We start from the raw sequence: 25936 nt of genomic DNA on the forward strand, positions 1-25936 counted from the left end.
TCCTCACTGCCCCAACCAAGTATCTCCTAGAGAAATTGAGAGACTACTTTCTCCAGTTATGTCAGTCATTTGGCATCTCATTCAGCAACTGCAAATCTTATCTTCAACCTGTTCAGATGCTGGAGTTCTTAGGTGCCCAATTGAACACAGTGAGTCAGATAGCCTCTCTTCCACCACATTGTGTAAGGATAATCAGGTGGACCAGATTATTGAACACTCTTCTCCCTCAGCCAGGCTTATTCTTCAGGCCCTAGGGTTAATGGCAGCTACCATAACCCTTAGTTCCTGTGTGAATTCTTCAGTGGATCCTGTCTGTTCACTGGTCAGTTCTTCTTCATTCCTTGTCCTTTCCAATCAAACTCACTCAAGTATGCAAAGACCATTTATGTTGGTGGATACAGTCAGACAAAGTTTTCCAAGGCCACCATATTGTACTTCCACCCCCAGTAGAAACAGTGTCCCATGGACACCTCCCAACTGCGGGTAGGCATTTCTTGGGACAGATGGTCCAAGGCACATGCTCCATAGAAGAGACAAGTTTACATATCAGTGTTCTAGAGAGGAGTGTGGCCCTCCTAGCGTTTCCACTTCGGCTGATTGCGATACAAACTGACAACATCTGTGTGGTTTGGTACATCAGGAAGGGGAACCCGATTTTTATCCCCTTTCTCAAGAGGCAGTGAGAGTGTGACAGTGGGCAATCTCCTCCAACTGCTTTCTTGTGGCAATGCACATACTGGAGAAGTCCCAGCTTTCTAGCAGATAAACTCAGTAGGGCCATTCTTATGCCTTATGAGTGGTCTCTTAATCAGTCAGTGGCAGAAAGGATTTTCCTTCATTGGGGCCATCCTTGTTGCAGCCTCTTTCCAGCTACCCACAACAAGTGCTGCAGGTTCTTTGCCCTAATCTCCCCTTAGTAGGGAGTCACCAAGAGATGCTGTAGTCCATGTTTGACCCTCCTGTCTCCTTTATGCTTAACCCCGGTACCTCTAATTCGCAAATTTTTACAGAAGACACTCCAGTTGAAGAGCATAGTTATCAGTGTTGTCCTTCTTTGGCCTTGTCAAGTGTGGTTCTCCTTCTTTTGGTCTCACCTTCAATATCCACCATGGATACTGGACTCCAGTCCAGGCCTTTCTCACCCCTCCGGGATATATCACCTGGACATTCCAGGCCTCAAGCTGACTGCATGGTTTCTCCAGTTCCACTGATAGGCAGTCCAGGCTTTCCTCTCAAGTCTGATAGATGCTTCTGTCTTCCCACAAGGCCTCTACAAGGAAGATTTACAAAAGTAAATGGAAAAGATTCTTTATTTGGGCTTTACAGAGGGAATGGGACCCCTTCACTGCTCATGTCTCTGCCGTCCTAGGAATTTTTAGCATCTATTTTTCAAGAAAGAGGTCATTTTTCTATTGGGAGCCATTTCACTTAGGAGAAAATGCTTCCTCGTTCACCTCTTCAAAGTTGTGCAAAGCTTTTCTAAAAGGTACTGTTTTGCTTAGGCCCCCTTGAACCCCAGTTTTGCTACTACTATTCTTACTCATGACAATGCTTAAGATTAATTACTCCTAGGGCTTATAAGGCAGCATATTTGATCTGAGGTACATCAGGTTGACTGGGGCATTATGGGTAGAGGGAGCAGGTCAAGATTTAGATCTGGGAGTCTTGTAAATGCGTCTGAGTCGGATCCAAGACCCCACCCGTTGAGGAAGAATGAAAATGGACAACACAGATGCAGAGTTATGGTGAATACATGACTCTAATTTTCTAAACTCATGCATAGTATCAGGGTAATGCCTTATTTTCTCTCTAGCACTCTGAAGTTGCTTCTTCTCTTTTTTGAGATTCCCCCTATTCTGCAGTACTTCAACCTTTGTTAGTCCCTGTAAATAATTCTTATTACTTATTAAACATATCACTTTTTCATTTATTTCTACACTCCACTTTCATTTTATGCCACTCCCTAGTTGTATTTTCTGAAGAAATTTCTATCTTCCCTAATAACTCTGTAATACTTTCCACTACTCATGCCCTAAATTCCTATCTATTTAACAGACCTGTAAGTAAGAGCTAATATTTTTTTTTATTTTCATTACTCTGCATTTTTATTTTAATTATTATTGGCATGTGATTTGAAATAGCTATTGGATGCATATCAAAACTTTCCGTTAAATGCACGTTTCTGTGAATTGTAATTTCTGTCTAGCCTCACCCAGGTTTTGTACTTTGGGGAATATGTAAATTCTCTCTGAGCTCCTACTACTGAATTCAGTTCTTCCATATCAAATATTTTCATAAATTTCTTCAAAAAATCTACCTTATTTTTTATAGTTTCGCTTCTAGCCCTTCACAGATGCATCCTCACTGCTGTAAATCAAATTCCAGTCCTCACCTGTCGGTAATATTCCTTGCTGAAAGCTAATTATTTTTCCCAGAATTGTCTTAAGCTCAATTGTTGCAGTTTTAGGTGAATATAAATACATGCCAGCGTAATCCTCCTCCCTTGCCTGTAGCCACTTACTACTACAAATCTGTTGTTATTATTTTTCCCTCTTCTATTACTGTTAGAGGGCCTCTAGCAGTTAATACAAGTAATCCCCTTTTCCGTTGTCCTAGATATTCCACTGAATAATCATCATGAAATCCTTACTTTATTAATTCACATGCTCAGTTCTTTCCAAATGTGTCTTCTGTGGCATACTTATTTGCACTTTGCATTTTTTAATATTGTTCACTACTCTTTATTTTTTGGATAGACCTGTGAGACAATTCACATTCGCCGATAATATGGAAAGTGTTGCTATTATAAGAAGTTATTCCCACCTGTTACATATAACAGCTTTTTTTTAATGTCTAGTTTTAGCTTTTTTGTTGCACCCATAGACCAGTGTTTGGAAGAATGATCTTTCATACAGTTGTTTCTTGTCATATCCATTTGAACCTGTCACGTCTTAAAAAAACATATTTTAATGAAAACCCTCAAACCAAAAACACACACACAGAACACCCCCAGAACCTATTAACTTAATACAAACACACAAAACTGTGTACATTTTCAAATAATTAAATTTAACTCTCCTAATAGGAGCAATTGTCCAAAATTGCCAGCTACACTCACAGGCTTGAAATGACGTATAACGAAGGTTATCCATGCCAAGGCGCATGGTACAGCTTGCGATTCTGCTTACACTAAGTGCTGTCTGTTTTTGTCGCATCTTTGCTCCTTTCCCAGATTTAGAAAACAATTTGAATGTTTTCAGAAAACCTTGTTTAACCATTGAAAGTTGAGTATTCTGTTTTTATTGCCCTTATCAGCTTGTTTCCATAGAAGCATGAGAAACAGATACGCAGTTGCATTCCACTACAAGTTCTCATATTGCATTGTGAACATTTGTTTGCTAAACACAAACTTTTTTGTTATATTCACTTTGCTTTTTATTTACTTGCTTCCCCTTAAAATGTGTTAGATCAAGAGAAGGACCTTAATCCAGTCATTCTCCTATGCAAAAGTAAGAAAAGGCATATCAACCTTACTTGTGTCATGCAATTTTTCCAGGCTTTTTTCTCTTTTTACGTTGTAGAGCCCACATTTCTTAAACAAGAAGAAAGAAGGAAAAAGGATATCTGGTTACTTCAGTATCCCCATTACACACACAAATAGGGTTGCCACCTTCGTTCACGGCTAAAACCGGAGCCACGCCACGCCCCTCGCGTCACCAGTAACCCCGCCTGCCCCACCCCCTCTCCTGCCAACAATACCGCCCATTTTGTGATGTCACGACAGCATCACTCAACGGGAACGCCCTCTTTTTTCTTTCCCGCCGCCTGCTTTTGGCTGATTTGCTATGCTTTTCTGTAAGAAAAGCATAGTAAATCAGCCGATCAACGGGAACGCCCTCTTTTTTTGCTCCCGCCGCCTGCTTTTGGCTGATTTGCTATGCTTTTCTGTAAGAAAAGCATAGTAAATCAGCCGATTTACAAACTCCGATAGTCTGTTTCCTTTTTGAAACAGAATACTGGAGTTTTAACAGTGTTTTCCGGACTACCGGAGAATCAGTTTGATTTCCTGATAGTCCGGAAAAAAAACGAAGGGGTGGCAAGCCTACACACAAATAACTGAAAAGGCTTTACTTTATAACATGCAGTGTATGTCACGTTTTAAAGATATTGTTGAGAACAAAAAAAGTTTTACTTGCAGTTACCACTTTCCTTCCTTTCTCCTGTCCTTTAATGTTCAAACATTAATGATATGAAGTAGGGCATATGCTTTGGAGTTCTGTACAAGTTTTACATAGTTGAAAAAGTCTAATATTTCCACGTTTTCTTATTCCGCCATATTTCATGAATGTGATTGATGCTTTGTTATCTCACATTTATTCATTAATTTCTGAGTTGCTGTTTTTCTTCCTGGTGATCTCTATCTCCAGTATGTGATTCATTTTCAACATACTCCTGGTTCTTCTAGTAAACTCCTGTGCTTTTTTCTGTCTCTCAAGCATTTACCATTGGACATTGAAAAATAATTCATTGACATAGTGTCCGTATGAGCTTTATTACCAAAATAAGAAGCAAAATGCCCTTCTGTTTGATGGCTCACTTTTTGTCGGACAAAATTTTGTATTCCCCCTTAGCATGTTCTGCATCAAAATAATACTTTGACCCTCCAAGAAAAAATATTCTAAAGATAGACTGATACAGCAGCTTGAATCTCACACCTGCTTCTCAACATTTCCTGCTTGCTGGAATAAATTTACTCCTTTTCTGCCTGGTGTGGAAGGAGTAATTATTTTCCGCAAACACTCAACTGTCTCCAGATTTTAGTACTTTGTCGTCCTGCCACAGTATTGTCAGAATAAACTCTTTCTGCTGGTTGGAATGCATTTTTACTATTTGAGGTCTTGGTTGCTTTCTCATGGCTGGGTTTGGAGCATACACATGATGTACCCTTTCACTTAACAACTCCTGCCATGAAATACTAGTCCAGTTGCTTATTTGTGCTTTCATAAAATTAATACAATCTGATGACCTTCCATATGTTGCAGTATTCGTAATGTAAGAGTTCTCCTGCAGAGGATAACCCAAAGCTCGTCAGTATACAAAAGCCTTTAATATTTGTAGGTGTCATACATCATTCATATGCTCCCAGTGCAAGGCGTAGGGCATAAAGGAGACATACAGACACACGCACTCAGAAGTTGTCTGCCGCCAGTCTGAATGTCATTATTTATCTTCAGTTTGAATGTCCTTCTGCATTGTTGGTTACCAAGCCAAGTTTCCAATAAGTGTCCTGTTGGAGTTTCTTCTTATCATTCTTTTTTCTTTAGTGCTGTTGGGTTCATATCATCCAGTAAGGGAAAATATAAGTGTGTGATGCAGATTCCCCATAAAGACCCTCATAGTCCGTGTCTTTTCTGTTTGGATGCTTCCCACAATCATATGCACTGTTCTGTCTGCCAGGCTTTTGTCTCTAAGACCCTACATAGTCATCTGTCCTCTTTATTTATTTACCCGGAAAGCCAGTGTCTTAAACTGTTGGCTCAAGATGCTATGGCAAGATCTTCCTGTTCCGAGGGTCAGCCCTCTACCAAGAAAAGGGCTAAAAAACTTAGGTCTGATACAGTTGCTGTCCATCCTCTTCCAGCTATCTCTTGAGGCAAATGAAAGGCCAGAGGGATAGTCCGGTGGTTGCTTCAGATTCCTCTTCTGCGTCCCTGTCGGAGGCTGGCATGGATCAGACTTCTCGAATGTCCTGAGAAGCTTTTGCTCCTGACATTGAAGGGGAACCTTGGCTGATTATATCTGAGGGACCGAGAGGGATTATGCTGAACTTAGGGAGGAGAGTCCTACCACAATGTCACCAGGGGACTGACCCTCTGAAGATGTTCTGTGTGGACGTCCAGCAGAAAAAGAAACAGAAAACCAAGCATACTTTTCCTGTAGCTAATGATCTCCAGCATGAATGGCAGGATTTTATTCGGGGTTATTCGATCCTTTGATGGCTTTAAACCCTCCTCAAGGGGTGTCTGTGCCTGCCCCTTCCTTGTCTTCCACCCCTCTTAAAAGACCCAGGGAAATGGATTTTTCAGATGAGAATCTAGATTCTGGGGAAGAGTTCCTGGTTTACTCTTCACACATTCCTGCCCCCTTGGACTATGGTTCAAAGGAAGAGAATCTGGATTCCCCTCTGGATGAACTCCCCTTTGGGGATACTGTTGCCAGTATGGTGGTGTTTCTCAAGTGGGATTGTTCTCAAATCTGTCACATTCAGAAAAGTTTTATGAGCTCCTTCAGATGGAGTCTCCTAAGCCATCGGCAGTTACTCCTGTTCTGGCTGCACTTCTGGATAACTTTTCAGCAGCTTCTTTAGCCCCCAATTTTCAGTCCCCTGCACCCAAGAAATCAGATAGATTTTACAAAGTGCCTGAAGAGTGTAAATTTCTTTGTAAATGCCCTTTTGTAGTGTCTATCTCTTTTGATAAACCCTCCAAGAGATGTTGTCCTCCACCAAGTTGCTTCCTTCAGATAAGGATAGTAGGACCATGGAGAGGCTGGGCAAAAAGGTTTTCACTGCTGCCATTTTATCCTTTCATGCCATCAGTTTCCAGACTCGCATGACCAGGTATGTTTTGGCCCTCCTTTCTCAGGTTTCTAAAGTGGTTTCTGACCTTCCTGACTGTGAGGGGAAGACCTTTCTCTGTTGTGCTCTAACACCCAAGTTGCTTACCACCCTATGTAATGCAGCTATGATGCAGCTTACATCTCCTTCAGGGCTGCTGCCTTTGGTTCAGTTATGAAACGTTATCTTGGTTTTGTTTTCAGGCTTTGCTGATAAGGCCGAACTGTTGGATGCTCCTGTGGTTAATAAAAATCTTTTTGGTGCGGCTGCTGCTGAACTTTTCAGGTCTCTCCAGTGTAAGGGTAAAGCCTTGCTGGAGTTAAAACATATTTTTGTTTCTCCTATTCGCAAGTTCCAGAAGAATTGTCCCTCCAAATCTGCTTTTGTTCACAGGCAGTCTTGTCCTCCACCTAAGGGAAAAAAGGGTTCATATTTGTGCCTTCTGCTAAATCTACTCAGACTCTCCATCCCAGAAACCTGCTTTTCGGGACTAGCTGGGTTCATCTTGACAATTTGTTTCCCCTTTCCTTTGGCCAGGCTCCCTTGACCCTTATTTTCCTGTCTCTTCCGACTTTCAAATTGGTTACAGATCACAGCAGACTCTTGGGTACTATCCATTATCCACCAAGGATATTTTATGGTTTGGAAATAGCTTCCTCCCCTTTTGGGCATTCCTGAACCTCCTCAGGTACAGCTTCCTCTTTTCACAGAGGTGCTCCATTCTGTCTTGGTTCAGGGCACCAGTCAAGCTGTACCTTCTGCACAGGTAGGGAGAGTTTTTTTTTTTTTTTTTTTTTTTAAATTGCAGAATGTTCCCTAAAATTATGGTATTTGGAGACCAATTATGGTTCTGTCTCTCTCTGCTCAACACCTTTTTCAAGATTCATTCTTTTCAGATGTTCTCTTCACACTTTATTCCCTCTTTTTCTGCCCAAGGCCTTTTTGGTGTCTCTGGATCTCAAGGATGCCTAACTTCATATCCCCAGCTATCCCCTTCTCGGGAAATTTTTACATTTCTCTGTTTCTTCCTTGCGTTTTCAGTTCTCTGCTTTGCTTTTTAGCCTCACGCCTGCCCCAAGGGTATTCACCAGATGCCTTACTCCTATCTATGCCTTTTGCAGGATACAAGGAGTTAATATCTTCGCCTATCTGGACAATCTGTTCATTCAAGCTTCTTCCCCCAGCGCTCTGCTTCTGGATCTCAAGTTCACTATAAACTTCCAAACATCAACACTGATGTCTTCTCAGGATCATATTTTTTCTGTTGCAGGCATCAGACCCCCTCCATGCTGTGTTCCCCAAGGCCCTGTCTCTCACTGCCTTTTTTCAGTCTCTTCTTCCCCTGGTTTCCATCAGAAATAAGGAATTCTAGGATGTTCTTCGTGTTTCACTGTTGCAGTCATTACATTTGAGTAATCTGCTGGTAGGTCGCACTCAGTCGGCCTGATTAACAAAGTCTTGGGTCCTGCGTCGGTTGCTGTCCCTTCTTCCATGACGTCAGGTCATCAGTGGTATAAAACATGCAGCCAACGCCATTAAATCAGTCTTTCCGTGCGGTGCCCAAAGCAGAAGCAGTTCACAAGTGCCGGTCGGCTGACTCCTGAAATTTTCATTTTCGAGTTTCAGAACCGAAGTCTTCAACCAAAAGCTAAGTACCCCATTGGGGAAACTTTTTCTTGCTCCTTACCGATGTCAGTAAAAGTTAATAATGGCATTACTTGTGGGAAGCAAATACCTCATGAGGATTTCATTTGTACTGTATTCCTTGCCCAGGCCCTGACCACAACGTGCCTTGCTGTCGGTTTTGTACTAAATTTAATCAATGCACGATTAAACGTCTGTATATTTTTGCTTCTAAATATTTTGGCTCAAGATTTAACTATCCAGAATCGTCGGTTAGCAATCCAACTACCGGAATAACTAAAAAATGCAAAGAAAAAGACAGAGACAGACCGTCGAGCTCCAAAACCGACGACGCTTCTCCTAAGCCAGTCGCCGGTTCGCCGGTACTCAGTGAGGCGCTTTCGCAGCCCCTGATACCCACTACTTCTGATTTGCACGCCTCTACTGAGACCCATTCGGAGTCCGGTATGCCACGAGATGCTTCAGTTATGGAACCCGTGGATGTCTCTCCCTTAGATGGGTCCGGAGCTGCTGTGCAGGCACCGGCTTCTGAGGGTGTTTTCAGGCCTACAGATTTGTATATTAGACCGATGCCATCTTAAAAACTAAGGCAAAAATCTAAATGTATGTCTAAAAAACCGACCCCTGGTCCACATGTGCAGGCCCCCATGCCTAAAAAACAAATGATCAAAATGGCTGAAGATTTAATTACTCTGATCAGGGGTAGCCAACCCCTCCCCCTTCTAAGAGGCCTGGGCAAGACATTGGTTATGAATCTTCTGAACAGGATTCTATTTCTTCTGACTCTTCTAATGAACAGTATTTGTCTATTCCTACTTATGATGACTCTGATGCAGAGGATTCCATTCCTTCTGCCTCTCTCCCTGAGGATTTTTCTTTTGGGGAAACATTGCATGCCTTAAGGAACATTTCCAGTGGGAAAGTCAGGATTTCTCTGAATCTAAAAATAGACTTTTCTTCTTCTTCCTGCAATCAGGGCTTTAAACTGTCAATTTCATATGCTTAAATATCAACAGCATATCATTGGAATACTTAAACAGAAAATTATGTTAATCTCTGACTGTGTGGAAAATAAAAAAATGTAGGACTTATTGCATTCAGCTGAGCAAGTTAGAAAACATACTTTGCAATGTGGTTTTGATTCCTTGGAGGCCTCTTGCAGGGCTGCTGTAACTGGGTCTGTACTAAGAAGGCATGCTTGGCTCAGAGCAAACTCTGCCTGACCATGTTAAAGCAAAATTGTTGGATGCTCCCTTGCAACAGGACCGTTTCTTAGGTAATAAGGCTGAAGAAGTGTTAAAAAGATGGAAGATAAAGCTAAATCTATGCAAACTGTGAAAGATTTCTTACAAGTGCAACCTCCAAGATTTAGTAGGCACTGGCCTAAAAAGAACTAGTCCTTTCCAGTCCCTTTAAGAGCCGCTCAAATCAAATCAAGGCATTCCAAAGGCTCCAGGTTTCAGTCACAAGGAACATTTAGAACAAAACAATGGCGTGCCTCCACCTCCAAATCTGGAAGCAACAAGGCACCCTCCCTATAGTAAACAGTCTCAATGACTTCCCTCTACGATCAGCAAGCACTTACCTCTTAGCCGCCCCTTTGGGGAGAAAACTAGCACTTCATGCAGGAAACTGGTAACTTATTACCCAGGACAAATGGGTTTTAAATATAGTATCCCAGGGATACAGATTTCACTTCCACACGTTGCCAATCCCAGACGGATGTCCAGATCTGCCCCCAAATCAGTGGGCAGAGGCCCAGAAACAAGTTCTGTCCCTCATGCACATGGGGGCTATTCAACCAGTACCAGAAGAGGAAAAGGGACAAGGTTTCTATTCCAGACTTTTCCTGGTACCCAGAAAAGACAAATCATGGCGCCCAATTCTGGACTTATCCACTCTAAACACATTTCTGGATATACCAAAATTCAAGATGCTGGCTCTTCAACAATTACTACCTATGCTAGGCAAAGATGCCTGGTTGGTAACTCTAGACTTAAGAGGCTTACCTGCATATCCCAATCAGGGAATCTTGCAGAAGATACCTCCACTTCAAAGCAGGTTACTTGCACTACCAGTTCTCTGCACTGCCCTTTGGCTTATTTACTGTGCCCAGGGTCTTCACAAAGTGCCTTGCACCAGTAATTGCATTTTGCAGGCAAAGAAATATTCAAATATATCCATACCTGGACAAACTGGTCTAATTCAAGCAGAAAACAAGGAAATTCTTCTAAAGCATCTGACATTTGTAAAAAGGGTTCTAATTTGTCTGGGGTACACCATAAACGAAAAGAAATCACAACTGGTACCCTCTCAAAAAATTACATCCCTGGGTGCAAGCTTGAATACAACTGCCCAGACGGCTTACCTTACGCCAGAAAAGCAAATTCAATTGATGACTTACCTCAAACAGGTGGCCACAAAAACCCTGCTATCTGCAAGACAAATTCTGCAGGCCTTGGGGTACATGGCCTCCTGCATTCTTCTAATTCCATATGCAAGACTGCATATGAGGAAACTTCAGTGGTACTTAAAAAGTTTATGGAGTCAACATTGTCACAGCCTGGAAACAATGTTGAGTCTTTAGGCTTTTCCCGGTTAGGGGTCACCACAGCGGAACTCCGGTCCGCTAATGATTGGTAAATGATTTTTACGTGCCGAGTTACCAGCCCTGACGCACAACCTTCAATGAAGGTACGCCCATTCACGCATGTCTCCATGCAGAAGACGCTCTAGCTGAGAATCGAACCGGACAGCATCTTACTGTGAGGCGACAATGCTACCGCAGCACCACCACCGCAGCCTGGAAACAATGATTCCTATTATACCTTGCCTGCAGCTAGAGATGTTCATCATGTTACCTTGCTGCAGTCATTACACTTGGGTTATCCTGCTGTCAGGCAGTCCCGCAGTCGGCCCGAATTCCAAAGTCTATCCGGCGTCGGTTGCTGTCGCCTCTTCCCTGACGTCAGTGTGTCAGGGGTATATAAGAGGCATCCGATGCCATTTTCTCCAGTCTTTCTTGCTGCGCGGTGCCTGAAGCAGAAGCAGTTTGCAAGTGCCGGTCGGCCAACACCTGAGATTTTCGATTTGAATTTCAGTCCGAAGTCTTCAATAAAGCTAAGTACCCTGTTGGGGAACATTTTCTTTCCTCAGTCCGATGTCAGAAAAAGTTAACAATTGCATTTCTTGTGGGAAGCAAATACCTCATAAGGACTTCCATTCCTATTGTATTCCTTGCCTAGGCCCAGACCACGACGTCACAGGTTATCGGTTTTGTGCTACGTTTAATAAACGCACTATTAAACGCAGTTTTGACTTCGCACGGCATTATTTTGGTAGGAAATTCAATTATATCATGCTGTCGGAGCAGCCGTCGACTGCTATTCTTAAAAAACGGAAGGATAAGGACAAGCAGCCTAGGAATAAGCCAGACCACGAGGCCTCAGCTGGGCCTGTCGCCGGTTCTCTGGTTTTCAGTGAGGCGCCTACGCAGCCCCTGACGACCGCAGAGCTGGAACCCCAGACGGCTGCCGACTCCCACGCGGAGTCTACTAGGCTGACGCAGCCATCTACTGACACTGGAGCAGATTTAGACACCGGTGCAGAGGGAAACGCCTTCGGTTGCAGAAGGTGTCTTCAGACCGAATACTCTCTCCATTAAATCTTATGCAAAACTTAAAACTCCTTTAAAACCTAAGAAAACTGTTCATCAGTCTACAGGTCAAGGCCCCATGCCTAAGAAACAGATGCTTAAGATGGCTGAAGATTTAATTACCCTTATCAGGGGTTCCCATCTCCCTCCTGATAAAAGACCAAGACAAGAGGAGGATTATGCATCCTCTGACCAGGTTTCTCTCTCCTCAGATTCTTCTGAGGAACAGGATTACACTTTTCCACCTTATGAGGATTCTGATGCTGAAGATTCTATTCCCTCAGCATCTCCCCCTGAAGACTACTCCTTTGGGGAAACATTACATACCATGCGGGAACATTTCCACTGGGAAGGCCAGGATTACTCACATTCTAAGAAAAGGCTCCGAGAGTTCCTTCTATTACCCCAGCACAGACCTCTTGCTATTCCTCCTATTTTAGATATTGTGGATGATGTCTACTTGGAGTCTAGTTTAAATCCAGACTCTCTACCTCCTGCTACAGCCAAACCAGACAGATACTACAGAGTACTTGACTCACACAAATTCCTTTATAAAAGCTCTGTAGCAGACCCAGAAACCATATCCCAGGGTCCTAAGGGAGCAAAGGCTTTTATGGCTAAAAATCCTGTGCCCTCTGAGAGAGATTCCAGAGCCCTAGATAGATGGGGAAAGAAAATATACACCTCTGCAACTCTGGCTATGACAGCATTAAATTGCCAGTTTCACATGTTGAAATATCAACAATTCCTGATGTCTCAGTTAAAACAAAAAATGAGCACACACACAGAACAGCCTGAGTTCAAGGAAATGCAGGATCTGTTGCATGCAGCTGAACAGGTGGGCAGGCATACTTTACAATGCGGATTTGATTCACTGGAAGCTTCCTGTAGAGCAGCAGTTACTGGCTCAGTCATTCGTAGACATGCTTGGTTAAAAGAGCAAACCCTCCGTGACCATGTTAAAGCAAAGTTATTAGATGCACCTTTACAACAGGATGTATTATTTGGTGTCAAAGCAGAAGAGGTTTTAAAGAAAATGGAGGATAAGGCTAAATCTATGCAAACGGTCAAGGATTTCTTGCAGGTACAACCCCCTCGCTTCAATAGAAGTTGGCCAACAAAATATTGGTCCTTTCCAGCTTCAGACAGATCACAGAGGGGCAAATGCAGATGCCCAAGGGCCCTTACAAAGCTCGCCAATGGGGTTCTGCTACCCAGAAAGGAGGAGAAGACAGGCCCCAAGCTAACAGAAGGCAGACACAATGACTCCATCCTCAAACTACCAAGCAATTCTCTCCTGGCAACACCCTTGGGAGGAAAACTAGCATTTTTTGTAGACAACTGGCACATCATCACAAAAGGCAAATGAGTTCTAAACATTGTCTCTCAAGGATACAAATTCCACTTTCATACCTTACCAAGGATCAAAGGAATGCCAAACCTGCCACCAAATCAATGGGCAGAGGCACAAAAACAAATTACGGCTCTCATGAACATGAGAGCCATTCAACAGGTACCTACACAGGAGCAGGGACAACGTTTTTACTCAAGACTCTTCCTAGTTCCAAGAAAGGACAAAACATGGAGACCCATTCTGGATCTTTCAGTTCTGAACACCTGTCTGCAAGTACCAAAATTCAAGATGCTAACACTACAGCAGCTTCTTCCCATGCTGGGCAAGAATGCTTGGCTAGTCACTTTGGACCTCAAGGAGGCATACCTGCATGTCCATATCAGACAAAATTGCAGAAGATACCTCCGCTTCATTGCAGGTTCAACACATTACCAATTCTTTGCACTGCCCTTTAGCTTATCTACTGCGCCCAGGGTCTTCACAAAATGTCTGGCACCAGTAATTGCATACTGCAGACAAAGAGGAATTCAAATATACCCATACCTGGACGACTGTCTTATTCAAGCAGAAAGCAAGGACATTCTTTTACAGCATCTGGCATTTGTCAGACATCTTCTAAGTTGCCTAGGGTACACAGTAAACGAAAAGAAATCAAAACTAGTGCCCTCACAAAATATAATATTCCTGGGTGCCAGCTTGAATACAACGGCCCATATGGCTTATCTCACGCCAGACAAACAACGACAACTGTCTCAATATTTAAAAATAATGGCAACAAAGACCCAACTCTCTGCAAGAAAAATTCTGCAGGCCTTGGGATTCATGGCATCTTGCATTCTACTAATACCATTTGCAAAACTGCATATGAGGAAATTACAATGGTACCTGAAAAGTGTGTGGACTCAGCACAGCCACAGCTTGGAAACAATGATTCCACTCATTCCCTGCCTTCCACAGGAGTTTTTGTGGTGGGCACAGGCATGTCACCTCAACAAGGGTCAGCCTTTCACCTTACCCATAGCCAGGCAAACTATGACAACAGATGCTTCGGACTATGCCTGGGGAGCACACATGGCAGGACAGTGCTTTCAGGGCAAATGGACTACAGATCAGAGACACCTGCATATCAATCAAAAAGAAATGCTAGCAGTGCAGAATGCCCTAACAGCTTTCAAGGACCTTCTACACCCAGCACAACTACTAAGGACAGACAACACCACAGTTATGTGGTACATAAACAAGCAAGGGGGCACACATTCCTACCCTCTATGCAGACAAGCAATGACCTTGTGGAACACTGCACTGTCTTACCAGGTTCAATTACAAGCACAATTCCTGCCAGGAAAGAAAAACACATTGGCAGACGACCTAAGCAGAAACATTGTGGATCCACACGAATGTAAACTAGATCCACAGGTATTTGCAATGATGGCTCAAAAATGGGACTCCCAGACATATATCTGTTTGCAAGCTCCCACAAACACCAACTTCAAAAATTTTGCACAAGGACCTTCCATCCACTAGCTTGAAAAGTGGACGCTCTCTCATTCAGTTGGAAAACATTAACAGTGTATGCCTTCCCTCCACTGCCTCTTCTAGCAAAGGTACTGCTGAAAGTCAGATTAGAGAGGCCACAAATGATTCTCATTGCACCAGATTGGCCACGCCAACATTGGTATCCAATTTTAAGGACCATGGCCCAGGGTCCACCATGGATTTTGCCACAAATTCCTCACCTGCTCACCCAGCGAGACAATCTGATTCTACACAGCCAGCTCAAGACTTTAAACCTGGCTGCATGGCAAATTACCTAAACAACCAGCCAACACCTTTATCCAAAGCTGTTATGGATGTCATTCTGGAGGCCAGGAGGCCCAGCACCAGGAAAACCCATTCAGACAAATGGAAAAGATTTTGCTCCTGGAACCAGGCTAAAGGCCTAAATCCCCTGGAGCCGAACATTCCTCAGATTCTACAATATTTAACTGAAATGTTACACAAAGGACTTTCCTTTTCATCTAATAAGATCCATGCCTCAGCAATTTCAGCTCATTACAGCACGGATCCTCCTTTATTTTCACATCCACTCCTAAGACAGTACCTCAGGGGGGCTAAGAACTTAAGACCGCCAAGGAGAGCTCCAACACCTACTTGGGATCTCAACTTTGTCCTGGAGAAGCTTACACTGCAGCCCTTTGAACCAGCTTTTTCAACTGATTTAAAATTTCTTTCATGGAAAACTGCCCTACTACTAGCAATAACCTCAGTTAGAAGAGTCTCAGAACTACAGGTATTAATGGCAGTGGAACCTTTCTTCATTTTTCATCGACAGTTTCTCTACAGACTAATCCTTCCTTTATGCCAAAGGTGGTATCCAGTGTGGCCCTAAACCAAACCATTCACTTGCCCACCTTCTTCCCAAATCCCCAGAACAAAGGAGAAAGACTCTTGCACTCTTTGGACATTCACAGGCAATTACGTTACTACTTGGATAAAACTAAGGCTTTCAGAAAAACTGACCAGCTCTTTGTAGCCTATGCTACAGGATCACAAGGGAAAGCTATCTCAAAACAGACCATTTCTAAATGGATAGGACATTGCATACGTTTCTGCTACACACATCATGGGAAACCAGTACCTGCTAACATTAGGTCCCACTCCACCAGGGCTACAGCTACATCAGCAGCCTTTCTCAGGGGAGTGCCTACCAAGGATATTCTGGAAGCTGCTACTTGGAGTTCAGTGCACACCTTCACCAAACACTATCACTTACCTGTAGACATGATAAGCAACGACCAAACTAATAAACAAATATAGACGAAAAGCCACCAGCTAGACGATAAATTTTGTGTAATAACAAACAAAACTTGTACAGCTAAAACGTACTTCGAACAAACTTGCGACAAACTTAAAACGCCAAATAGAAACACTTAAAAAACAAGAATAGAATTCAATGTGAGTGCTTTCGTTTAAATATTTTAAACTTCCTCAGACAAAAAACATCTATTACATCACTTCCTTTTATAACCTTCACAGAAAATTGCGCCAAAATCAAATTCAAATTAGAGCATGCTCAGTAGCTAAAAAATGGGAAATAGAATTTCTAAATACAATTCAAGGAATGCTTAAACAACAGCAATTGAATACTAAAAAAACAGTAATAATACATTATATTATATAAAAATTTAAAAACCAATAATTTAGATCATTCTTTTTATATAAATCATGAAATCACAACTTCTCCAACCCTTAACATTTATAAATTATTAAATATTAAATATTAAAATGTCACAACTAATATATTCCATATAGTAAATTATCATATAACATATATTATTATTACATAGCTTCCTCCATATACACTCAAAATTATTAAAATACTTAAAATCAAATATTAAATTAATCTTAAATTTTATTACGAGTCAATGCTTTTAATTTTAAAATTTTAAAATTGGCCCTATAGAACTTCTTTCATTTAAGCCTGCTACTGCTACAGGATCACAAGGGAAAGCTATCTCAAAACAGACCATTTCTAAATGGATAGGACATTGCATACGTTTCTGCTACACACATCATGGGAAACCAGTACCTGCTAACATTAGGTCCCACTCCACCAGGGCTACAGCTACATCAGCAGCCTTTCTCAGGGGAGTGCCTACCAAGGATATTCTGGAAGCTGCTACTTGGAGTTCAGTGCACACCTTGACCAAACACTCTCACTTACCTCTTTACTCTAAGACTAGAGCTGGTTTTGCCACTGCAGTTTTTCAGGGCCTACTAGCCTCTTCTGACCCTGTTTGACTCCACCTCCCCTCCTTAGCTTTGGGATTCAACCCAAGTGTGATGACTGCAGCAGGTTAACACGATGAACATGGTACAGTTTTGTACCTACCATAAATGTAGATATTTGAGTGTTCACCCTGCTGCAGTCCAGGTTACCCTCCCTCCATCCCCTCTGAACTTGTTGAACTTATCTCTACCACTTTATCCTATGCTACCTCTGTGTAGTATTTGCTTGTACCTAAGGGTTTTGTTTTATTTTTATATAGCGATATGTATATGTATATATATATATATATATATATATATATATGTGTGTGTGTATATATATATATATATATATATATCTATCTATCTATATATATATATATATATATATATATATATATATATATATATTTTGCCTACCTTTTGGGGGCTCCTGACATCTGGGGCAAGAAAAACTGAAGAAAATGGCGTCGGATGCCTCTTTTATATACTACTGACGTCAGGGAAGAAGCGACAGCAACCAACACCGGACCAAGACTTTGGAATTCGGACCGACTGCGGGACCGCCTGACGGCAGGATAACCCAAGTGTGATGACTGCAGCAGGGTGAACACTCTAACATCTACTTTTATGGTAGGTACAAAACTGTACTTTCCTATGGTGGGCAGAGGCCTGCCACCAAAACAAGGGACTGCCATTCACTGTACCCCCTGCCGCCCAAACCCTAACAGACACATCAGACTATGCTAGAGGGGGGCTCATCTGGCAGGGAAGTGCATTCAGGGCAAATGGAGCGCAACTCAAATGCACCTACATATCAATCAAAAAGAGATGCTAGCTGTACAGAATGCTATGACAGCCTTCAAGGACTACCTTCATCCAGGACAGCTACTGATAAAGACAGACAACACCACAGTTATGTTTGCAGACTAGCCATGGCATTGTGGGACAAGGCCTTGACCTATCAGATACAACTACAAGCTCAATTCCTGCCAGGAAAGCTAAGTACTCTGGCAGACGAACTAAGCAGAAATCTAATGGACCCACACGAATGGAAACAGGAACCACAAGATGTTCATCGTGTTTCACTGTTGCAGTCATCACTGTAGGGTTCTTCCTGCCGGCAGGCAGCCCTCGGTCGGCCAGAATCCTAAAGTCTGGGTCCGGCGTTGGCTGTTCAGTCATGCTCCCTGACGTCAGAGCGCCAGGAGTACAAAGCTGCCAGCCAACGCCATGTTCTCCAGTCTTTCTTGCCGTGCGGTGGAAGCAGTTCACAATTGCCGGTCGGCTGACTCCTGATATTTTTTCGTGCTTCATTCCGAAGACTTACTTCTTCTTCTTCTCAAAGCTAAGTACCCCGTTGGGGAAACTTCTTTCTTGCTCCAGTCCGATGTCAGAAAAAATTAATAATTGTATTTCTTGTGGGAAGCAAATACCTCATAAGGATTTCCACTCCTACTGCATTCCTTGTTTAGGCCCTGACCACGACGTAGCTAGTTGTCGGTTTTTTGCTAGGTTTAACCAACGTACTATTAAGCGGAGGTACGATTTTGCTTTTCACTACTTTGGCAGACTATTTAATTATAAAATGTCGTCGGACTCGCTTCCGACTACCGGAGTTCACAAACGACGCAAGGATAAGGACAGGCCTCCGAGGTCCAAATCAGATGACTGTTTACTAGCAGAGCCAGCTGCAGGTTCGGCCGTCATCAGTGAGGTGCTTTCACAGCCCCTGTCGTCGGCCATTTCAGAACCGACTGCCGAAACGGACTCCCACGAGGAGCCAACTAGGCCTTTGAGTACTCCAGCTACAGGACCCTCGGACAATGCTCCCTCGGATGGGTCCGGAGCCGCTGTGCAGGTATCGGTTTCCGAGGGGGTTTTCAGGCCTACACAGCTTCTGATAAAGGCAAAGACAAAGGCGAAGACTCCTTCTAAATCACAGACTCCAGCCCAGGCCTCTTCTGATCCGGGACCCAAATCTCAGAAACAGCTGCTTAAAATGGCAGAGGACTTACTAACCATGATTAGGGGTTCACATCCCCCTCCAGACAAAAAGGCCAAGGCAAGACTTGGACTATGAATCCTCTGATAAGGCATCTATTTCTTCAGTGTCTTCCTCTGAACAGGGTTATACTTTCCCTCCTTATGAGGATTCTGATGCTGAGAAATCCATTCCATCAGCTTCTCCCCCTGAGGATTTTTCTTTTGGGGAAACTTTACATGAAATTAGGGAAAATTTCCACTGGGAAGCGCAGGACTACTCAGAATCTAAGAGAAGGCTTAGGGACTTCCTTCTTCTTCCCCAGCACAGACCCCTAGCTATTCCTCTATTTTGGATATTGTGGATGATGTCTTTTCTGAGGCTAATTTAACTCCTGACTCCTTTCCTCCAGCTCCTGCTAAGCCTGACAGATATTACAGGGTCCCTGACTCCCACCAGTTCCTTTACAAAAATCCTACTGCTGATCCAGAAACCATTTCTCAGGGCCCTAAGGGTGTTAAGGCCGCCTCCGCTAAAAACCCTATTCCGTCAGATAAGGATTCTAGAGCTTTGGAAAGATGGGGCAAAAAAGTGTACATGTCTGCTACTTTATCCATTAGGGCTTTAAATTGTCAATTTCATATGCTAAAATATCAGCAATTTCTGTTGTCTGCTATGAAATGAAAGCTAGGTACCATTTCTGCATGTGCAGATAATAAGGAATTACACGATTTGATGCATGCTACTGAGCAAGTGGGGAAGCATGGCTTACACTGTGGTTTTGATGCCCTGGAGGCTTCATGCAGGGCGGCTGCCACTGGCACAGTCATTAGAAGGCATGCTTGGTTAAAGGAACAAAACTTACCTGACCAAGTGAAAGCAAAGTTACTGGATGCTCCTGTTCAGCATACTGTTTTGTTTGGGTCTAAGGCTGAAGAGGTGATAAAGAAAATGGAGGATAAGGCGAAATCCATGCAAACGGTTAAGGATTTCTTACAAGTTCAGCCCCCAAGATTTAGCAGAAATTGGCCAACAAAAAAATTGGTCCTTTCCCAGCTTGGACAGGCCTCAGAGGGGTAGATATAGGTGCTCCAGAGGGAGGACCCAAGCAGAGACCTCTTACAGACCAAGACAGTGGAGTGCTTCCACCCCCAGGGGTGGAGAGGGCAGACCTCAATCCTACAGAAAACAGGCTCAATGACTCCCCCTGCATGGCTCCAGGAACCTCTCTCCTGGAAGCCCCTCTAGGAGGGAAACTCTCTCTTTTTCAACAAAATTGGACTTACATAACCCAAGACAAGTGGGTTCTGGATGTAGTTTCAAGAGGTTACAAATTCCACTTTCATACCTTACCAATACCCAACGGATGGCCAAACCTACCAAAACACCAATGGACAGAGGCATTAAACCAGGTGGGATCCCTCATGGCTATGAGGGCCATAGAACTGGTTCCACAATCAGAGACAGGGCAAGGCTTTTACTCAAGACTCTTTCTAGTTCCCAGAAAACAAAATTCATGGAGGCCCGTCCTGGATCTGTCAGTCTTAAATACATTCCTTGAGATACCAAAATTCAAGATGCTTACTCTGCAGCAATTCCTGCCAGTGTTGAGCAAAAATGCATGGATGGTGACATTGGATTTAAAGGAGGCCTACCTACACATACCTATCAGACAGGAGTGCAGAAAGTACCTCAGGTTCAAGGCCGGCTCGAAACATTACCAATTCTCTGTGCTGCCCTTTGGCTTGTCTTCTGCACCCAGGGTCTTCACCAAGTGCCTGGCACCAGTAGTAGCTTATTGCAGATGCAAGGGAATTCAAATTTACCCTTATCTGGACGACTGCCTTATTTAAGCAGATAGCAAGGATGTCTTTCTCCAGCACCTGGATTTTGTTCAAAATGTACTCAAATACCTGGGATTCACTGTGAACATAAAAAAGTCAAATTTGACACCCACACAACAGATAACTTTTCTGGGTGCTCTACTAAACACAACAACCCAGATGGCATTCCTGACATCCGTAAAACAACTACAGCTGGCTTCAACTTTCAAAACCTTGGCGTTAATGTCTCAGCTAACTGCAAGGAAATTTCTGCAGGCTTTGGGTTACATGGCCTCCTTCATCCTTCTCATACCATATGCAAGATTACATATAAGAAAAATGCAATGGTACCTAAAAAGTGTATGGTCCCAGCATTGCCACAGTCTAGACACACAGATTGCTGTCTTGCCTTGCCTACAAAACGAATTCCATTGGTGGACCATGGCATGTCTTCACAACATAGGGAAAGCCTTCCGTCTGCCTCCAGCCAGCCAAGTGTTAACCACGGACGCCTCGGATTACGCATGGGGAGCCCACTTGCAGGGGAAAGGCCTGCAAGGTTTTTGGACAGAGGATCAGAAGCACCTACATATCAACTTAAAAGAGATGTTAGCTGTACAGAATGCCCTCTTGGCCTTCAGGGATCTTCTACAGCCAGGACAACTACTGATACGGACAGACAACACCACAGTTATGTGGTACATAAACAAGCAAGGTGGTTCACACTCCTACCCCCTTTGCAGACTAGCCATGACTCTTTGGAACACAGCTCTAGCTTGCAAAGTGGATCTACAAGCTCAGTTCCTGCCAGGGAAACAAAATATTCTGGCAGACAGCCTGAGCAGGAACCTGTCAGACCCACACGAGTGGATGCTAGACACCCAAATATTCAAAATGATTACAGATGCCTGGGGCTGCCCGGACATAGATCTATTTGCATCCCCCCTCAACCACCAGTTACAGATTTTTTGCACAAGGACATTTCACAAACTAGCATGGAAAGTGGATGCTCTCTCATTCAGTTGGAGGAACCTCTCTGGGTATGCCTTTCCTCCACTACCTCTTCTTCCACGGGTGTTATTAAAGATCAAGCAGGACAAACCCAAGATGATTTTACTGGCCCCAAACTGGCCTCGTCAATTTTGGTACTCAGCACTGATGAATCTATCCCAGAAGCCTCCTTGGATTCTACCTTAGATTCCAAATATTTTTTCCCAACACCAGGGCCAGGTTCTGCACTCTCATATCAAAACTCTCAACCTGGCAGCCTGGCGTATTCAGGGTCTATGATTAATCCTACCCTTCCCAAACAGGTCATGGATGTCATCTTAGAAGCCAGACGGCCTAGCACTAGAAAATCTTATGCAGATGAATGGAAGAGATTTTGCACCTGGATGCATGCTCAGGATTCAGATCCTCTCATTCCTAATATCCCATTAATTTTACATTACCTGACAGACATGCTACATAAGGGTTTATCCTTCTCCTCCATAAAAATACATGCCTCGGCTATCTCTGCACATTACAGTACAGATCCTCCAATCTTTTCACATCCACTTCTGAAACAATATCTCAGAGGAGCAAAGAATTTAAGGCCCCCTAGGACACCACCCATACCGGCCTGGGACCTCAACTATGTTCTGGAAAAACTCACTCTGCCTCCTTTTGAGCCTGCTGCCACATCTGATATTAAGTATTTATCATGGAAGACAGCTATCCTACTGGCTTTGACTTCAGCCAGGAGAGTCTCGGAGTTACAAGCACTCATGGCTGTGGAACCTTATATTATTTTTCATCAAGATAGGGTGTCTTTAAGGACTAATCCTACTTTCATGCCTAAAGTGGTTTCCAAAGTGGCTTTAAATCAAACTATTCATCTGCCAACTTTTTTCTCAAATCCACAAAATAAGGGGGAAAGGATCTTGCATTCCTTGGGTGTGCACAGGCAACTTCGTTTTTATCTGGACAGAACCAAGGATTTCAGGAAAATAGAGCAACTGTTTGTTTCTTATGCAACAAATTCCCAAGGCAAAGCTATTTCAAAACAGACCATTTCTAAATGGATTGCTCATGGAATCAGATTTTGTTACTCTCATCATGGAAAGCAAATCCCAGGAAAAATTAGGACTCACTCTACCAGAGCTGCTGCAACTTAAGCTGCCTTTCTCAGGGGAGTACCTACCAAAGAGATTTTGGAAGCTGCAACTTGGAGTTCAGTGCATACTTTCTCTAAGCACTATAATCTCCCTCTTTACTCTAAGTCTAGGGCAGGCTTTGCTTCTGCAGTCTTGCAGGGCCTTCTAGCCGCCCCTTCTACTCTATAACCACCACCCTTTATCTCAGCTTTGGGATTCAACCCTACAGTGATGACTGCAACAGTGAAACACGAACATAGTACAGTTGTGTACACTTACCATAAATGTAGATGTTCGAGTGTATTCACTGTTGCAGTCTGGGTTACCCACCCTCCTGTCCCCTCTTATACTTTCATTAGTGTGGTTTTCTACTTCAACCTTCTTCTGAGGTGTATTTGCTACAGGGTATGGGGTTTGCTGTATGTTACATTTTTGTTTTACTATTAGCCTTCACTTTTGGGTACCTGACATTGGGGCAAGAAAAACTGGAGAACATGGCGTCGGCTGGCAGCTTTGTACTCCTGGCGCTCTGACGTCTGGGAGCATGACTGAACAGCCGACGCCGGACCCAGACTTTGGGATTCTGGCTGACCGAGGGCTGCCTGCCAGCAGAAAGAACCCTACAGTGATGACTGCAACAGTGAAGACACTCGAACATATACATTTATGGTAAGTGTACACAACTGTACTTTTTCAACATGTTGACACGCAAATGGGGAAACCCAGACTTGGATCTTTTTGCCTCACCCCAGAACTTTCAATTGGACAAATTCTGCACAAGAATTCATCACAAAAAAGCTTGGAAAGTGGATGCCCTATCATTCAGCTGGAAAAACCTATCAGTCTATGCTTTTTCCCCTCTGCCTCTGCTCTCCAAAGTTCTACTAAAAGTCAAACAGGACAAACCAAAAATGATTCTGATTGCTCCAGACTGGCCTCACCAGCATTGGTACCCACTCCTGCGCAATGTGTCACACCTGCCACCATGGCACCTGCTTCAGACACCTTAGCTACTGTCTCAGCAGAACTACAAAATTCTGCACACACAGCTCCAAACTTTGAATCTTGCAGCGTGGCTAATCACCTAATTTCACCCTTGGCATCCCTCAGCAAACCAGTCATGGATGTCATTTTGGAGGCTAGAAGACCTAGTACTAGAAAATCTTATGCTGACAAATGGAAAAGATTCTGTGCCTGGAACCAATCAGAAGGAATAAGCACAGCAATGCCCAATATTCCTCAGATCCTGCAATACTTAACTGAGATGCTTCACAAGGGCCTATCCTTTTCTTCCATAAAATCCATGTCTCTGCCATTTCAGCTCATTACAACACAGAACCTTCCCTCTTCTCTCATCCTCTGTTAAAGCAGTATCTCAGAGGGGCCAAAAATTTAAGACCTCCCAGATCATCACCAACTCCTGCATGGGACCTCAGTTTTGTTTTGGAAAAACTCACTCTCCCTCCTTTTGAGCCAGCTGCTACTGTAGACCTAAAATTTCTCTCCTGGAAAACAGCTTTCCTTTTTGCAGTCACTTCAGCTAGAATGATTTCAGAATTACAGGCTCTTATGGCAGGGGAGCCTTTCATTATTTTTTATCTGGACAGGGTGAATTCTAGGACCAATCCATCTTTCATGCCTAAGGTGGTATCCAGTGTGGCTCTGAATCAGACCATTCATCTGCCAACTTTCTTCCCCAATCCACAGAACATGGGTGAGCGGATTCTGCATTCATTGGATGTACACCGAAAACTTAGATTCTACTTAAACAGGACAAAATCTCTAAGAAAATCTGAACAACTACTGGTGGCATTTGCTGCAGGGGCAGAGGGAAAGTCTATTTCAAAGCAGACTATTTCCAAATGGATAAGCCATTGTATTTGTTTCTGCTATATGCACCATGGTAAACCTATCCCCAAAGGGCTCAGATCTCATTCCACCAGGGCTGCATCTACTTCTGCAACCTTTCTCAGAGGGGTTCCTACCAGAGACATTCTAGAAGCTGCTACCTAGAGCTCAGTTCATATGTTCACCAAACATTACCATTTACCTCTCTTCTCTAAATCCAGAGCTGGCTTTGCCACTGCTGTCCTGCTGGACCTTATAGCTGCTCCTAATGCTGTATAAATCCATCCTCCCAACCATAGCCTTGGGATTCTACCCAAATATAATGACTGTAACAGTGAAACACAAAGAACATAGTACAGTTGTGTACACTTACCATAAATGTAGGTGTTCGAGTGTATTCACTGTTGCAGTCCTGGTTACTCACCCTACAGCCACCTGTTTTTTTTTCTCTTTCTATACCTCTACTTTCTTTTACTATGCTTAAAAGCCTTTTTGGTGTATTTGCTTTGGTTTTGAGGTATATTTTTGTGGGTTTTAGTCCTATATATATATATATATATATATATATATATATATATATTATATATAAAATATTTTGCTCCCCATTTTGGGGGGCACCTGACATCTGGGGCAAGAAAAACTGATGTAATGGCATCGGCTGCATGTTTTATACCCCTGACGTCATGGAAGAAGGGACAGCAACCGACGCAGGGCCCAAGACTTTGTTAATCAGGGCAACCTGCCAGCAGATTACCCAAATGTAATGACTGCAACAGTGAATACACTCGAACATTTACATTTATGGTAAGTGTACACAACTGTACTGCTCATGGCTTCCACTATTCCCATGATCCCTTTGACCAGGCTTCACATGGGAAAGCTTCAGTGGTACCGCAAGTCAGTGTGGCTCCAACATTGCCACCCCCTGGATTTCCCATTTCCTTTCCTTCCTTCCCTGTCTAAAGCTCGAGCTTCAGTGGAAATTCATCAGTTCAGTCTTAACCTGGGGGTTCAATTCCAAGCTCCAGCCCTGACTTTAGAGCTCTTTATAGACTCCTCAGACAGGGGATGGGGTGCCTCCTTGGCCCCTTCAAGGTTCAGGGTCTCTG

The 25936-nt window shown here is 43.3% G+C and overlaps 1 protein-coding gene across 1 annotated transcript in view; it reads left to right on the plus strand.

Annotated features, from left to right (window-relative positions):
- CUL4B (cullin 4B) overlaps positions 1–25936 on the plus strand; it is a 3236793-nt gene that overhangs the window by 1381886 nt on the left and 1828971 nt on the right. The window lies entirely within an intron of this gene.

This window comes from Protopterus annectens, chromosome 15.part0 (genome assembly GCF_019279795.1).
Source record: "Protopterus annectens isolate FY-2018-M chromosome 15.part0, PAN1.0, whole genome shotgun sequence".
Taxonomy (NCBI): Eukaryota; Metazoa; Chordata; order Ceratodontiformes; family Protopteridae; genus Protopterus; species Protopterus annectens.